Below are 18655 nucleotides of genomic sequence, written 5' to 3'. Positions count from 1 at the left end.
TCCATATTTAAGAGTCTCTTATGTTTTGGCCCCCTCCCTGTTTTTATATTATTTTTGCTTCCTTTCCCTTATGTTCATCTGTTTTGTATCTTAAAGTCCTCATATGAGTGAAGTCATATGATATTTGTCTTTCTCTAATTTTGCTTAGCATAATAACCTCTAGTTCCATCCACATGGTTGCAAATGGCAAGATTTCATTCTTTTTGATTGCCAAGTAATACCCCATTGTGCATATATATATATATATATATATATATATATATATATACACACACACACACACATACACACACACCACATCTTCTTCTTCCATTCATCCATCAGTGGACATTTGGGCTCTTTCTATACTTTGGCTATTGTTGATAGTGCTGCTATAAACATTGGGATGCATGTATCCCTTCGAAACAGCATACCTGTGTCCCTTGGATATACCTAGTAGTGCAATTGCTGGGTCATTGGGTAGTTCTATGTTTAATTTTTTGAAGAACAACCCCCATACTGTTTTCCAGAGTGGCTACACCAGTTTGCATTCCCACCAGCAGTGCAAAAGAGATCCTCTTTCTCTGCATCCTCGCCAACATCTATTGTTGTCTGAGTTGTTAATGTTAGCCATTCTGACAGGTGCAAGTTGGTATCTCATTGTGGTCTTGATTTGTATTTCCCTGATAATGAGTGATGTTGAGCATTTTTTCATGTGTCGGTTGGCCATCGGATGTCTTCTTTGGAGAAGTGTCTATTCATGTCTTTTGCCTATTTCTTCACTGGATTATTTGTTTTTTGGGTGTTGAGTTTGAGAAGTTCTTTATAGATTTTGGATACTAACCCTTTATCTGATACGTTGTTTGCAAATATCTTCTCCCATTCTGTTGGTTGCCTTTTAGTTTTGCTGATGGTTTCCTTCACTGTGCAGAAGCTTTTTTATTTTGATGAGGTCCCAGTAGTTCATTTTTGCTTTTGTTTCCCTTGCCTCTGGAGACGTGTTGAGTAAGAAGTTGCTGCGGGCAAGATCAAAGAGGTTTTTGCCTGCTTTCTCCTCAAGGATTTTGATGGCTTCTTGTCTTACATTGAGGTCTTTCATCCATTTTGAGTTTATTTTTGTGTATGGTGTAAGAGAGTGGTCCAGGTTTATTCTTCTGCATGTCGGTGTCCAGTTTTCCCAGCAACACTTGCTGAAGAGACTGTCTTTATTCCATTGGATATTCTTTCCTGCTTTGTCAAAGATTAGCTGGCCATACATTTGTAGGTCCATTTCTGGGTTCTCTATTCTATTCCCTTAGCTGGCCATACGTTTGTAGGTCCATTTCTGGGTTCTCTATTCTGTTCCCTTGATCTGAGTGTCTGTTTTTGTGCCATTGTTCTATGCATTTAATTGGTTCCATATTGGGTGCATAGATACTAACAATATTTATATCTTTTGGTTGGATTAATCACTTTATTATTTATTATTAATTCCCTTCTTTGTGTCTTGTAACAGTCTTCCTTTAAAGTCTATTTTATTGAATATAAGTATTGTTACTTTGACTTTTCTTTGTTCCTTCCATTTGCTTGGAATAACTTTTTCTATCCCTTCACTTTCTGTCCATACGATCTTCAGATCTGCAGTGAGTCTCTTATAGGCAACATATACATGTATCTTTTAAAAAAAATTATTCAGTCACCCTATGTCTTTTGAATGGAGTGTTTAGATCTTTTACACATAAAGTAATTATTAATAGGTGTGTCCTTATTGCTATTTTGTTAATTGTTTTCTGTGGTTTTTATAGGCCTTCTCTGTTCCCTTTATTCTCTTGCTCTATCCCCTTCTGTTTGATGACTTTATTTAGTGTTATGCTTGGAGTTCTTTATCATTATATTTGTATCTATTATGGTTTTTTGACTTGTGGTTTCCATGAGTTTTATATGTAACATCCTAAATACATAGTGATCAATATTAAGTTGATGGAGGCTTCAGAGTTGATTAAGTTGATGGTGGTTTAGTTTAGAAAATATTCCTAAAGTACTGCATTTTTACTCTTCTCTCCATGTTTTATGTATATGATGTTATACTTTACTAATGTTTATTTTGGGCATTTCTTGGCTAATTTTTGTAGATATAATTGGTGTTACTACTTTTGTCTTTCAACCTCCATACTAGCTTTATAAGTGATGTCTTACCTTTATTGTATATTTGCTTTTGTTAATCTTTAAAAATATTTTCCTTCCAGTTATAGCCTTTTTTGCTTAAAGAAGTCCCTTTATCATTTTTTTCTAAGGTCATTTTTGTGGTGGTAAGCTACTTTAACTTTAGTTTGTCTGGGAACCTTCACGTCTGAATGATAACCTTGCTGGGTAGTGTGTTCTTGGTTATAGAAATAATCTATAATACTTAGAATATATTACATCACTCCCTCCTGGCCTGCAAATTTTCTGCTGAAAAATCAGCTTATCACCTTAGGGGTTTTTTCCTGTCTATAACTAGATGCTTTTCTCTCACTGTTTTTATGATCCTTTTTTTATCTTTAATGTTTGACATTTTAAGTATTATGTGTCTTGGTATGGACTTCTGTGGGTTCATCTTGTTTGGAGCTCTGCAATTCCTGGGCCTAGATATCGATTTCCTTCCATGGGTTGGAAAGTTTTCAGCTATTGTTCAAGTAAGTTTTATTCCAATAAGTTTCAGCTAACTTCAATGAGTTTTCTGCCCTATTCTCTCTCTCTTCTTCTGGAAACCCTATAACATGAATGTTAATAGATTAATGTTATCCCCGTGATCTCTTAACCTATGTTTACTTTTAATTTTTTTTCCTTTTTGCTGTTCAATGTGGATACTTTCTAATAATCTTTCAGATCACCGATTCATACTTCTGCATCCTCTAATCTGTTCATTTCCCTTTCTGTGTTTTTCATTTTTGTTATTATATTCTCCGATTCTGATTGTTTCTTTTTTACATTTTCTCTCTCTTGGTTGAAATTCTTGATGAGTTCATATACTCTTCTTTCAAGTCCTTTGGCCATCTTTATAAATATTTTATTGAACTCCTTATCAGTTATATTGCTTATCTCTGTTTTATTTAGTTCTTTTTTTTTCTGGAGTTTTGCCTTGTTCTTTCATTTGGAACATATTTCTCTATCTTCTCATTTTATTTGACTTTGGGTTTGTTTCTGTGAATTTCATGAAAGAGCTTCTTCTCCTAGACTTGAAAGAAAAGTCTTGGGCGGAAAAGTTCCCTGTGTAGGCTGGGTATGCCTGGCAGCTTTGGCTCGCTGGCTGGCTGGAGCTGGGAGCTATAGTGGGTATGAGCGGGTTGTCTTGGAACTCTGCTCCTGGGCCACTTTGGTAGAATGGCTAGAGCTGAAGGGGGAGGGTGGGCTAGGGGTTCCAAGGTGCTCTGAACAGTGGTATACTAACAGAACAGCTGGAGCTGAAGCAGGCACAGGCCTGGTGGTTGGTGTGGTCCATGCAGAGTATGCCCTGGTGGGGCAGCTGGAACTGAGGCAAGTGAGGCACAGTTGTTGATGTGTTCCATGAAGGGAGTACCCTAGCAGGACAGCTAGAGCTGAAACAGGCTCAGTCCTTGTGGTTCATGTGCTTCATGCAGGGGGTACCCTACTGGGATGGCTAGAACTGAGGCAGGCACAGGTTGGGAGGGCTTGGGGTATTCCACACAGGGGCTGTCCTCATGGGACACCTGGAGCTGAAACACGTATGGGCTGGGAGTTGCTGGGGTGCTCTAATCAGAGTGTAAACTTGCAGGGCATCTGGAACTGAAGAGAGTATGGGCCTGTTGTATCCCTGGGTGCTCTGTGCCTGTGTTATACTGGTAAGATGGCTGGATGCATACTGGGTGCTTTCTGGGGGTGTCCTGGTGTGCACTGTGCTTGGGCTGTTTTGGGTTCAGGTTATTCGAAGGAACCTCCCTAGAGACAGCTAGGGCTGGTGTGGTCAAGCTGCTCAGGGCTCACTGAGGCAGCCAGATGGCCAGGTTGCCTGTACCCTGCTCCCACCTGTGTTATCAAAGCGGAGTGGAGAATAAACAATGGTGTTCACTAGACCCTCCAACCCTGGAGAGTGTTCCACAGGTCTCTTATCACTTCACAGATACTCCAGCCCTGGTTTGTTTAAATTTTAGTTGCTATTTATCTATTTATTTCTTTATTCATTCATTTATTTTTAAAGTTTATTTATTTTGAGACAGAGACAGCATGAGCAAGATGGGGGCAGAGAGGGAGAGGGGGAGAGAGTGAGAATCCTAGCAGACGGCAGACAGCCTGAAGCGGGGCTCAAACTCACTGTGAGTTCATGACCTGAGCTGAAATCAAGAGTCCAATGCTTATCCAACTGAGCCACACAGGCATCCCAAATTTTGGTTGCCTTTTAAGCCATAATTTTTTTTTCTTCTGTGTCCCATGGTGTACGTACCAGTTCCCATGTACTGTCCCTCCTTACTGCAATCCCCGTTGCTGGGGCTGAGGTTCTTAGGTTATCATGTCTCTATCCCTCTGATGTTCTCTCTATGGTCCTTGTATAATTTATTGTGCACAAGCTGTTCAGTCAGCACTCAGTTATTCTTCAGAGGAATTGCTGTATTTAAGTATACATTTTGTGTGTCTGTGGAAGAGGTGAGTTCAGGACCTTCATACATTGCCATCTGGGGCCAACCTCTGGTTACGTTCTCTTTAGTCAGAATTATTGGCCATCCTCTCCCATTTCACTTTCATATGCATTTAAAAATCATTCTGTACAAATTCCTGGAGAAAACTATTAAGAATGCATGGAAATTTTTTTAATTCATTTATTAAATTGAAGAGAACTGACCTTTTCACTTTGTTTCTTCTTATTCAATGACCTTGTCTGTTCATTCAGCTCATGTGTACTTCAAAAGATTTATACATGTATTTATTGGCAAAAAGAATACATTTTGTAGCTTTGGGGTACAAGGGTAAGTTTGAGTTGACTTTTTCTCTCTAAAAAGTCCTTGGATATTTGTCATTAATTTCTAGATAGTTTTTTTTTTTTTTTTTTTTTTTTGCTGTTTCTGTATGTCTTAATTGTAACATTATTAAGTTTTGTGTTTTTCCCTAGTATTCAACACAACAATAGTTTCAATTATTTGATATAATAATTTATCGAGTAAATATTCTGGATTGTCTACAAAGATAGTTGTATATTTTCAAATAATTGTAGTGATACCCTTTTCTAATTTTTATACCTATTTTATTGATTTTTCACATCATTACTAGGAGATTCAGCTTAAATTTAATAATAATAAATAATGTTCAATTAAAATTCCAGTTTTCTGGGGTGCCTGGGTGACTCAGTCACTTAAGCATCTGACTTCAGATCAGGTCATGATCTCATGGTTCATGGGTTTGAGCCCCACGTTGGGCTCTATGTTGACAGCTCAGAGTCTGGAGATTTCTTTGGATTCTGTGTCTCCCTCTCTCTTTGCCCCTCCCCTGCTTGTGCTCATCTGCTCCCCCTCTCTCTGTCTCTCTCAAAAATAAATATTAAAAACAATTAAAAAATAAAATAAAATAAAATTCTATTTTTCTTCTCCCATGTATTCCTTAGAATGTCTACTCCATGGAACACTATCTTTGTTTTCAAGCTCAGCTTTATTCATTCACATTTAAAACCACTTCTAGGAATTTGATGCCAAAAAGGCAAGTTGCAAAGTATGCTTAATTTACCATCTTGAAAAGGAAATCAGAAGCTCATATTTAATTTCTAGCTCCCTGGTGGTCTAGTGGCTAGGATTCGGCGCTTTCACCGCCACGGCCTGGGTTCGATTCCCGGTCATATTTAATTTCTAATTAAATTATGCACACGAAACATACAGTAATTAGTGCCACCAAACAAGCACTCTCTGGGCAAAAAATACTTTCTTAAATGAGAGCGGAAATGCTAATATTCCAGGTCCTCATCGGCTTGCAACACTTTGAGTTAAAAGTCCCTAATACATTAAGAAAAGGTGAGAGGAGAGACTCCTTAGAATTAGGTATACTCTTTGAAACCTTTTCTTAGCTCAAAGTATTGTTCTTAAACATGTAGAAAAGGAATCTCTGGGAGGTGAAGTAACTTAAAAACCATTTGTCAAGGGGTAGCATTAGACTGGAATCAAACTCTCATGATCTGATGCTCCGCTACTGCCTCTTACTTGGGCAGAAATTAGATTTAACCGAGGCCTGGGTCTCTGGCGCATGGTTCCCGATGTCAAGCCCTGTGGGGTAGATATCTTAATTTCTTTTGTTAATCGCAGATATTTAAGAATCCGATAACCACCACTTTTTCCTCAGAATTTTGCATAAATATCAACATAATTGGATATTCTAACTCCTAATCGACAACCAAAATTTATCCCTGTGTCCATATAAACTAAGAATATCTGTTTAGAAAAAACTCTACAACAGGTCTAAGCAGATGACCTGTGTCACCAAAGATAAAGGTTCTTGTAAACACTTGTGTTCTTTTCTCCCGATTCTTCTATTATTTTGAAGTACTTTCGCAATGGAAATAGCTGAGGGTTTCAGTTATGCTAACTCCTCCTGAACTAGAGAGTAGAAAAGAAGGAAAGCATTTACCCATATTATAGATGGTAAACAGGTTCTTTTATGTACATTATCTGTCTTTGGGAAATACAAAATATTGAAGACAATATATTTAAGCATAAAAAGTATTTTCAAACGGGCTGTAAATTAAGTTATTAAAGAAAAAATATATTTTAAAAATATAGATGTGTATATGCTATATAAATTATACATTATATCTTTATTGTATTCTTAAAATAGAACATATTTATAGATATGTATATATGTGTGTATATATATTTCTTTATAAATCATGTCATTTCTTTACAAATTATGTTATATTAGGGAGCATGAATTAGTAGTGTTGACTAACAAAATGAGAAAAATAAATCTCTCCTTTTTCGGTTTTTCCTAGGATATGTTCTGTTTCCTTAGAAGTTTGATTATTCCGAGCATATTTTTTCCTTTTGCTGCTGGTTCTTGCTTTCTCTGATAGTATTTTATATTACTCTTGCCTTTCTATTTTGGCCTACGTATCTTTATACATTTTTGTGTTTAATGTTTCATTCCTCTTGTATCTACTCAGCACAGATGCTTGAACAGAGCTGTCACTGACATGGCTTTGGGTACTTACTGCTTTTTCTTGTTTTAACAAAACTTGAACTTAATGAAAATGTCTGTTTTTACTCCCTGTCCCTAAAATATTGCTCGGAAGGGTGGCTCATATTTTAAAATATGACTGTACTTGTTAGAAATCATGTATGGAGATCTGGTATTCTGGGCACATAGCAATGCTGTTACATTTATCCCCTTGAGGAAACAATTCTTTGGCTTAGTTCCAGATGTCAAAATGAGATTGGATTTTCAGGTTTAATCTGTTCTTAAATCACTTTTAAAAACGTATGCAGTTTCTTTGGGTAACAGTAAAAACTGCTATTTAGGAATTAGAAATGTCTCTGCTTGTAGGGTCAGAAAGCACTAATTAAATTAGCAATTCATTTTGGGAAAGTTTCGTTTTGTTTTCACATTCCTTCTGGCAAACCGAATCTTTATACTTCTTTCAAATTCTTGTTGCCTTTTTCCTTGTTGTCTAGGAGCCTATTGCTAATATGTTTCTATCTTACTACTGACATGCTGAGAAAGCAATACTTTTCCATTCATTGCCTCAGCTACCCTAGTAAATTCTAATTTCCTCTGGGTTATTTATCTCTCCTGGGAGGACGTGGGAAGTACAGAGGGAGAGTATAAAATACAAGAATGAAACAAAATTTGAAGTCGGAGTGAGAACTGGTAGTCTATGTAAAGTATTATTTCCCTGTATTGACATACATTTAAAATAATACTCTTAAAATTGAATCCTTCTCGTAACTAAAATCTAAATCTTTGGTTTCTCTCTCCTATTTTTCACAATGGATTTCTAGGCTCTTTGAATGTATAAAAATGATTATTGAGTTGATCTGAAATAGTGTAATTTAGAAAGAAAAAGAAATGAAAAAGACGGGACTCTCAATGCGTGGTAGGTTTCCTGGTAATTCAGGGAAGAGTTTTATGCCAAAACTAATTTGGGAATGGAGCATACAAGTACACTTTTTTTCTGGATCATTCTGTTTCCCTTAAAATGAAACAATGATGATATCCTCAATTATAGATACTTAGGCCTTTGTGAGCTCTGTTTTATCCACATCTCCTGTAGTAACTCACTCAACTGCTTTTTCCCCTAGTCAGCATAAAGTCAGTTAGTACAGTAGCCATTTAATGACATTTCTATCTTCCTTATATATGTATACATATGTATATACATATATATATGTGTGTGTGTGTATATACATATATATAATAAAATTCTTTCATTTTCATTTGCTCAGCTTTATAAGTTTCTTTTAATCATCTTTTCTAAATGCTGATACAAATCAGCTTAATACTATTTTTCCCAAATAATAAAACACATCAGATAATCTGAAATCCCGTTTTCTCTATATCCTACCAACCAAGGGCCCTCCCTGCTCTCCTACTCCTATCTGAACAGGCTTCCCTGGAGAACTGACAGAATTGTCAAAATGGAATTTGCACTCACCACTTTTCTGCACTGGGCACCTGTTTTCTGAGTCCAATGACCTGTCTTGCTTAAGAAGGACTTTGTTTTCCTGTAGCTTTCAAAAATCCATTCTTATGAGACCAATTATTTTCAGCTTTTTATTTGAGAAAATATTCTTTATCTAGCATATACTTGTTTGATAACCTGCTTGAGTATAGATATATAGAGTGGAAATTATTTTTGCTCAGTATGTTAAGAGAATTTTCTCTAGTAACTTCTAGCATCAAAGTTTGCCTGAAAGGATTCTTTGTTGTAAAGAGTAAAGCTAAGGAAATATTAATATGTTTGGAATACTAAAAGGACTAACTAAATACTAGCTATTTCACTAATTCCCTATATCTCTATACTTATTTCATTGTGCTTTACAAACTACTATTTAATTCCTCTAGGATTAATTTCTTTTTTTTTCTTTTGCTTAGGGAATTTTTATTTTTAGTTTTCTTATCATTTTTTTTCCAACTTGATAAGTGTACTCTTTAATCCTCATCTTCTATTTCCCTTATCTTCCCACCTAAATACCCTTTGATAACTATCAGTTTGTTGTCTATACTTAAAAGAGTTTGTTTCTTGTTTTGTCTCTCTCCTTTTTGTTTTCCTGTACTCGTTTTGTTTCTTAAATTCCACATATGAATGAGACCATATGTTATTTGTCTTTCTCTGACAACATATTTCACTTAGTCTTATACTGTTTAGTTCTACCCATGGTGTTGCAAATGGCAAGATTTCATTATTTTTTATGGCTAAGTAATATTCCATTATATATATATATATATATATATATATATATATATATATATGAATGACATCTTTATCCATTCACCAATCAATGGAAACTTAAGCTTCTTCCATACTTTGGCTATTGTAAATAATGCTGCAATAAGCAACAGGGTGCATGTATCCCCTCAAATGAGTGTTTTTGTATTTGGGGGGAAATACACTTTAGTGCAATTACTGGATCACAGAGTAGTTCTATTTTAATTTCTTGGAACCTCCATTTTCCACAATGACTGCACAAGTTTATAGTCCCACTAACAGTGCAAGAAGTTTCCTTTTCCTCTGCATCCTCAACAACACTTATTTCTTGTGTTTTTTTTTTTTTGTTTTTTTTTTTTTTAGTCATTCTGACAGGTATAAGGTGCTATCTCATTGTAGTTTTGATTTGCACTTCTCTGATAATGAGTGATGAGTATCTTTTCATGTGTCTTTTGTACATCTGATGTCTTTGGAGAAATGTCTGTTCATGTCTTCTGCCCATTTTTAGTTGGATTATTTGTTTTTTGGGGCTTGAGATTTATAAATTCTTTGTACATTTTGACACCAACCCTTTATCAGATATGTCACTTGCAGGTATCTTCTCCCATTCAGTAGGCTGCCTTTTAGTTTTGCTGATGGCTTCCTTCACTGTGAAGAAACTTTTTACTTTGATGTAAAAAGTTTTATCTTCCTTGCCTCAAGAGACATATCTAGAAAAATGTTGCTATGGCTGATGTCAGAGATATTACTGCCTATGCTCTCTTCGAGGATTTTTATGGTTTTAGGTCTCACATTTATGTCTTGAATTCATTTGGAGTTTATCTATGCATATTGTGAAATAAAGTGGTCCAGTTTCATTCTTTTGCATATTGCTATCCAGTTTTCCCAACATCATTTGTTGAAGAGACTTTTTCCCATTGTATATTCAACCCTCTTGTCAAAGATTAATTGACCATATGATTGTGGTTTTCTCTCTGGGTTTTCTGTTCTATTCCATTGATATGTATGTCTATTTTTATGCCAGTACCATACTGTTTTAATTATTAATGCTTTAGAATATAACTTGAAATATGAAATTGTGATACCTCCAGTTTTGTTTTTCTTTTTCAAGATTGCTTTGGCTATTTGGGGTCTTTTGCAGTTCCATACAAATTTTAGGATTGTTTGTTCTAGCTATGTGAAAATGCCATTGGTATTTTGATAGAGATTGCATTAAATCTATGGATTGCTTTGGGTAGTATAGGCATTTGAACAACATTTTCTCTTTCAACCATGAGCATGGTATGTCTTTGTATTTCTTGGTGTTGTTTTGTTTTATAGTATTCAGAGTACAGGTATTTTACCCCTTTGGCCAAGTTTATTCCTAGGTATTTTATTGTTTTTGAAGCAATTGTAAATGGTATTCTTTTCTTAATGTCACTTTTGCTACTTCATTATTAGTATATAGAAATGAAACACATTTCTGTACATTGATTTTGTATCCTGCAACTTTACTGAATCTATTGATCAGTTTTTTTGGTTTTTTTTTAGTTTTTTTGGTGGAGTCTTTAAGATTTTCTATATATAGTATTATTTCATGTGAAAATAGTGACAGTTTTATTTCTTCCTTACCAGTTTGGGTATCTTTTATTTCTTTATGCTGTCTAATTTTTGTGGCTAGGACTTCTCATACTATGTTGAATAAAAGTGGTGAGGGTGAACATCCTTATTTTCTTCCTGATCTTAGAGAAAATCATTGTATTTTTTCCCATTGAGTATGATGTTGGCTGTGGGTTTTTTATATGAGGCTTTTATTACACTGAGGTGTGTTTCCTCTAAACGTACTTTATTGGTGGTTTTCATCATGAATGGATGTTGTACTTTGCCAAATTCTTTTCTGCATCTATTAAAATGACCAGATAGTTTTTATCCTTTCTCTTGATGTGATGTATCATGTTTATTGTTTTTGTTAATATTAAACCACTCCTGCATCCCTGTAATAAAACCCACTTGATTGTGGTATATGGTTTTCTTAATATATTTTTGGATGTGGTTAGCTAATATTTTGTCGAGGATTTTTGCATCTATGTTCATCAGAGATATTGGCCAGTAGTATCCCTTTATTGTGGTGTCTTTATCTGTTTTTGGTATCAGGGTGATCCTGGCTCCATAGAATGAATTTGGAAGTTTTCCTTCCTCTTATGTTTTCTTCTTTATTTTTTTCAATATATGAAGTTTATTGTCAAATTTGTTTCCATACAACACCCAGTGCTCATCCCAAAGGTGCCCTCCTCAATACCCATCACCCACCCTCCCCTCCCTCCCACCCCCCTTCAACCCTCAGTTTGTTTTCAGTTTTTAAGAGTCTCTTATGCTTTGGCTCTCTTCCACTATTACCTCTTTTTTTTTTTTTTTTTTTTGCCTTCCCCTCCCCCATGGGTTTCCGTTAAGTTTCTCAGGATCCACATAAGAGTGAAACCATATGGTATCTGTCTTTCTCTGTATGGCTTATTTCACTTAGCAGAACACTCTCCAGTTCCATCCAGGTTGCTACAAAGGGCCATATTTCATTCTTTCTCATTGCCACATAGTATTCCATTGTGTATATAAACCACAATTTTTTTATCCATTCATGAGTTGATGGACATTCAGGCTCTTTCCATAATTTGGCTATTGTTGAGAGTGCTGCTATAAACTTTGGGGTACAAGTGCCCCTATGCATCAGTACTCCTGTATCCCTTGGGTCAATTCCTAGCAGTGCTATTGCTGGGTCATAGGGTAGGTCTATTTTTAATTTTCTGAGGAACCTCCACACTGCTTTCCAGAGCGGCTGCACCAATTTGCATTGCCATCAACAGTGCAAGAGGGTTCCCGTTTCTCCACATCCTCTCCAGCATCTATAGTCTCCTGATTTGTTCATTTTGGCCACTCTGACAGGCGTGAGGTGATATCTGAGTGTGGTTTTGATTTGTAGTTCCCTGATGAGGAGCAACGTTGAGCATCTTTTCATGTGCCTGTTGGTCATCCGGATGTCTTCTTTAGAGAAGTGTCTATTCATGTTTTCTGCCCATTTCTTCACTGGGTTATTTGTTTTCTAGGTGTGGAGTTTGGTGAGCTCTTTATAGATTTTGGATACTAGCCCTTTGTCCGATATGTCATTTTCAAATATCTTTTCCCATTCCGTTGGTTGCCTTTTAGTTTTGTTGGTTGTTTCCTTTGCTGTGCAGAAGATTTTTATCTTCATAAGGTTCCAGTAGTTCATTTTTGCTTTTAATTCCCTTGCCTTTGGGGATGTGTCGAGTAAGAGATTGCTATGGCTGAGGTCAGAGAGGTCTTTTTCTGCTTTCTCCTCTAGGGTTTTGATGGTTTCCTGTCTCACATTCAGGCCCTTTATCCATTTTGAGTTTATTTTTGTGAATGGTGTGAGAAAGTGGTCTAGTTTCAACCTTCTGCATGTTGCTGTCCAGTTCTCCCAGCACCATTTGTTAAAGAGACTGTCTTTTTTTCATTGGATGTTCTTTCCTGCTTTGTCAAAGATGAGTTGGCCATACGTTTGTGGGTCTAGTTCTGGGGTTTCTATTCTATTCCATTGGTCTATGTGTCTGTTTTTGTGCCAATACCATGCTGTCTTGATGATGACAGCTTTGTAGTAGAGGCTAAAGTCTGGGATTGTGATGCCTCCTGCTCTGGTCTTATTCTTCAAAATTGCTTTGGCTATTAGGGGCCTTTTGTGGTTCCATATGAATTTAGGATTGCTTGTTCTAGTTTCGAGAAGAATGCTAGTGCAATTTTGATTGGGATTGAATTGAATGTGTAGATAGCTTTGGGTAGTATTGACATTTTGACAATATTTATTCTTCCAATCCATGAGCAAGGAATGTCTTTCCATTTCTTTATATCTTCTTCAATTCCTTCATAAGCTTTCTATAGTTTTCAGCATACAGATCTTTTACATCTTTGGTGATATTTATTCCTAGTATTTTATGCTTCTTGGTGCAATTGTGAATGGGATCAGTTTCTTTATTTGTCTTTCTGTTGCTTCATTATTAGTGTATAAGAATACAACTGATTTCTGTACATTGATTTTGTATCCTGCAACTTTGCTGAATTCATGTATCAGTTCTAGCAGACTTCTGGTGGAGTCTATCGGATTTTCCATGTATAATATCATGTCATCTGCAAAAAGTGAAAGCTTGACTTCATCTTTCCCAATTTTGATGCCTTTGATTTCCTTTTGTTGTCTGATTGCTGATGCTAGAACTTCCAACACTATGTTAAACAACAGCGGTGAGAGTGCACATCCTTGTCGTGCTCTGGATCTCAGGGACAAAGCTCTCAGTTTTTCCCCATTGAAGATGATATTAGCTGTGGGCTTTTCATAAATGGCTTTTATGATCTTTAAGTATGTTCCTTCTATACCGACTTTCTCAAGGGTTTTTATTAAGAAAGGGTACTGAATTTTGTCAAAGGCCTTTTCTGCATCGATTGACAGGATCATATGGTTCTTCTCTTTTCTTTTATTAATGTGATATATCACGTTGATTGATTTGTGAATGTTGAACCAGCCCTGCATCCCAGGAATGAATCCCACTTGATCATGGTGAATAATTCTTTTTATATGCTGTTGAATTCGATTTGCTAGTATCTTATTGAGAATTTTTGCATCCATATTCATCAGGGATATTGGCCTGTAGTTCTCTTTTTTTACTGGGTCTCTGTCTGGTTTTGGAATCAAAGTAATGCTGGCTTCATAGAATGAGTCTGGAAGCTTTCCTTCCCTTTCTATTTTTTGGAATAGCTTGAGGAGGATAGGTATTATTTCTGCTTTAAATGTCTGGTAGAACTCCCCTGGGAAGCCATCTGGTCCTGGACTCTTATTTGTTGGGAGATTTTTGATGACTGATTCAATGTCTTCGCTCATTTGGGGTCTGCTCAAACTTTTTATTTCCTCCTGATTGAGTTTTGGAAGAGTGTGGGTGTTTAGGAATTTGTCCATTTCTTCCAGGTTGTCCAGTTTGTTGGCATATAATTTTTCATAGTATTCCCTGATAATTGCTTGTATCTCTGAGGGATTGGTTGTAATAATTCCATTTTCATTCATGATTTTATCTATTTGGGTCATCTCCCTTTTCTTTTTGAGAAGCCTGGCTAGAGGTTTATCAATTTTGTTTATTTTTTCAAAAAACAACTCTTGGTTTCGTTGATCTGCTCTACGTTTTTTTTAGATTCTATATTGTTTATTTCTGCTCTGATCTTTATTATTTCTCTTCTTCTGCTGGGTTTAGGCTGCCTTTGCTGTTCTGCTTCTATTTCCTTTAGGTGTGCTGTTAGATTTTGTATTTGGGATTTTTCTTGTTTCTTGAGATAGGCCTGGATTGCAATGTATTTTCCTCTCAGGACTGCCTTCGCTGCATCCCAAAGCGTTTGGATTGTTGTATTTTCATTTTCATTTGTTTCCATATATTTTTTAATTTCTTCTCTAATTGCCTGGTTGACCCACTCATTCTTTAGTAGGGTGTTCTTTAACCTCCATGCTTTTGGAGGTTTCCCAGACTTTTTCCTGTGGTTGATTTCAAGCTTCATAGCATTGTGGTCTGAAAGTATGCATGGTATGATTTCAATTCTTGTATACCTATGAAGGGCTGTTTTGTGACTCAGTATGTGATCTATCTTGGAAAATATTCCATGTGCACTCGAGAAGAAAGTATATTCTGTTGCTTTGGGATGCAGAGTTCTAAATATATCTGTCAAGTCCATCTGATCCAATGTCTCATTCAGGGCCCTTGTTTCTTTATTGACCGTGTGTCTAGATGATCTATCCATTTCTGTAAGTGGAGTGTTAAAGTCCCCTGCAATTACCACATTCTTATCAATAAGGTTGCTTATGTTTGTGAGTAATTGTTTTATATATTTGGGGGCTCCCTTATTTGGCACATAAACATTTATAATTGTTAGCTCTTCCTGATGGATAGACCCTGTAATTATTATGTAATGCCCTTCTTCATCTCTTGTTACAGCCTTTAATTTAAAGTCTAGTTTGTCTGATATAAGTATGGCTACCCCAGCTTTCTTTTGACTTCCAGTGGCATGATAAATAGTTCTCCATCCCCTCACTCTCAATCTAAAGGTGTCCTCAGGTCTAAAATGAGTCTCTTGTAGACAGCAAATAGATGGGTCTTGTTTTTTTTTTATCCATACTGATACCCTATGTCTTTTTGTTGGCGCATTTAGTCCATTTACATTCAGTGTTATTATAGAAAGATATAAGTTTAGAGTCATTGTGATGTCCGTAGGTTTCATGCTTGTAGCGATGTCTCTGGTACTTTGTCTCACAGGATCCCCCTTAGGATCTCTTGTAGGGCTGGTTTAGTGGTGACGAATTCCTTCAGGTTTTGTTTGTTTGGGAAGACCTTTATCTCTCCTTCTATTCTAAATGACAGACTTGCTGGATAAAGGATTCTCGGCTGCATATTTTTCCTGTTCATCACATTGAAGATCTCCTGCCATGCCTTTCTGGCCTGCCAAGTTTCAGTAGAGAGATCGGTCAGGAGTCTTATAGTCTCCCTTTGTATGTTAGAGCATGGTTATCTCTAGCTGCTTTCAGAATTTTTTTTTATCCTTGTATTTTGCCAGTTTCACTATGATATGTCATGCAGAAGATCGATTCTTGTTTCATCTGAAGGGAGTTCTCTGTGCCTCTTGGATTTCAATGCCTTTTTCCTTCCCCAGATCCTGGAAGTTCTCAGTTATTATTTCTTCAAGTAAACCCTCAGCACCTTTCCCTCTCTCTTCCTCCTCTGGAATACCAATTATGCATATATTATTTCTCTTTAGTGCATCACTTAGTTCTCTAATTTTCCCCTCATACTCCGGGATTATTTTTATCTCTTTTTCTCAGCTTCTTCTTTTTCCATAATTTTATCTTCTAGTTCACCTATTCTCTCCTCTGCCTCTTCAATCCGAAGCTGTAGTTGTCTCCATTTTATTTTGTAGCTCGTTGATAACATTTTTTAGCTCCTCCTGGCTGTTCCTTAGTCCCTTGATCTCTGTAGCAAGAGATTCTCTGCTGTCCTTTATACTGTTTTCAAGCCCAGCGATTAATTTAATGACTATTCTAAATTCACTTTCTGTTATATTGTTTAAATCCTTTTTGATCAGTTCATTAGCTGTTATTATTTCCTGGAGATTCTTTTGAGGGGAATTCTTCCGTTTGGTCATTTTGGCTAGTCCCTGGAGTGGTGCGGGACTGTGGGGCACTTCCCCTGTGCTGTCTTGAATAACTTGCGTTGTTGGGCGGGGCTGCAGTGACCTGATGTCTGCCCCAGCCCACCGCTGGGGCCACAGTCAGACTGGTGTGTGCCTTCTCTTTACCTCTCCTAGGGGTGGGATTCACTGTGGGGTGGCATGGCCCGTCTGGGCTACTTGCACTCTACCATGCTTGTGGTGCTGGGGATCTGGCGTATTAGTTGGGGTGGATCGGCAAGGTGCACAGGGGTGACAGGGGCAGGCTCAGCTCCCTTTTCCTTCGGAGATCCGCTTCGGAAGGGGCCCCTCTTCCGTGGGCCTCTCGTCTGGGCTTGGCTCTGGAGACAATGTTCTGCTAGTCTTCTGGCATTTTTCTGGGTTATTTAGGCAGGTGTAGGTGGAATCTAAATGATCAGCAGGACGCGCGGTGAGCCCAGCGTCCTCTTATGCTGCCATCTTCCCAGGATCCCCCTTATGTTTTCTTCTTTAAATGTTTGTTAGAATTTGCCTGTGAAACCATCTGGACCTGGACTTTTGTTTGTTGGGATTTTTTAAAATTATTGTTAATGATTGGGTTTCATTGCTGGTGATTGATCTGCTCAAATTTTCTATTTCTTTTAGCTTTAGTTTTGGTAGGTTATATGTTTCTAGGGATTTAACCATTTCTTCCAAGTTGTCTAATTTGTTGGCATATAGGTTTTCATTATATTCTGTCATAATTGTTTGTATTTCTGTGATGTTGGTCATTATTTCTCCTCTTTCTTTAGTAATTTTATTTGTGTCCTATCTTTTTTAATGAGTCTTACTAGAGGTTTATCAATTTTGTTGATCTTATCAAAGAAACAGCTCCTGGTTTTGTTGATCTTTTTAATTGTTTTTTTTTTGTTTGTTTGTTTTTAGTTTTTATATTATTTATTTCTGCTCTAATCTTTATTATTGCCTTCCTTTTGCTGGGCTTGGGTATTGTTTGTTCTTCATTTTCTAGTTCATTCTGATGTATGGTTATGTTATTTATTTGAGATTTTTCTTGCTTTTGTGGTAGGTTTGTTTTGCTATAAACTTCCCTTTTAGAACCACTTTTACTGCATCCTGAAGTGTTGGACCATTGTTTTTTCATTTTCATTTGTTTCCATGTAATTTTTTTTTATTTTTTTCTTTGATTTCTTGGTTGATCTATTCATTGTTTAGTAGCATGTTACTTAACCCTCATGTATTTGTCATCTTTCCAGACTTTTTTCTTGTGGTTGATTTTTAGTTTCATACTATTGTGGTCAGGAAAGATGCATGGTATGACTTTGACTTTTTTTTTATCATCTTTTGAGACTTGTTTTGTGGACTAATATGTGATCTATTCTGGAGAATGTTTCCTATGCACTTGAAAACAATGTATACTCTGCTATTTTAGGATGGGAAGTTCTGAATATGTCTTATAAATCCACTGGTCTCATGTGCCATTCAAAGCCACCCTTTCCTTGTTAATTTTCAGTTAGGATGATCTATCCATTGATGTGAGTGGGGTGTTCAAGACCCCTACTATTATTATATTATTATTGATTATTTCCTTTATGTTTGTTGTACATTGTTTTATGTATTTGGGTGATCCCACATTGCATATTTTAAATTGCTATATCCTCTTGGTGGATTGTCCATTTTATTATTATATAATGTCTGTCTTTGTTTCTTGTTAGTCTTTGTTTTAAAGTCTTTTTTGCTTGATATAAGTATTACTACCCTGACTTTCTTTTGGCATCAGTTTTCATGATAAGTGTTTCTCTATCCCCTCACTTTGAATAGACCAGTGTCTTTAGGTCTGAAAAGAATCTTGCAGGCAGCATATAGATGGGTCTGTTTATTTTTTTTTTTAATTTACTCTGCTACCATATGTTTTTAGAGTAGAGCTTTTAGTCCATTTATATTCAAAGTACTTATTGATAGATATATATTTATTACCATTTTGTTACTTGTTTTGTGGTTGTTTCTACAGATTTTCTGATTCTTTTTTCTCCTGCTCTCTTTCATGGTTTGTTGGTTTTCTTCCTTGATATATATGGATTCCTTTATCTTTATTCTTTGCAT

The sequence above is a fragment of the Panthera leo genome, chromosome B2 (assembly GCF_018350215.1).
Source record: "Panthera leo isolate Ple1 chromosome B2, P.leo_Ple1_pat1.1, whole genome shotgun sequence".
NCBI lineage: Eukaryota > Metazoa > Chordata > Mammalia > Carnivora > Felidae > Panthera > Panthera leo.
This window is presented reverse-complemented; position numbering follows the sequence as displayed.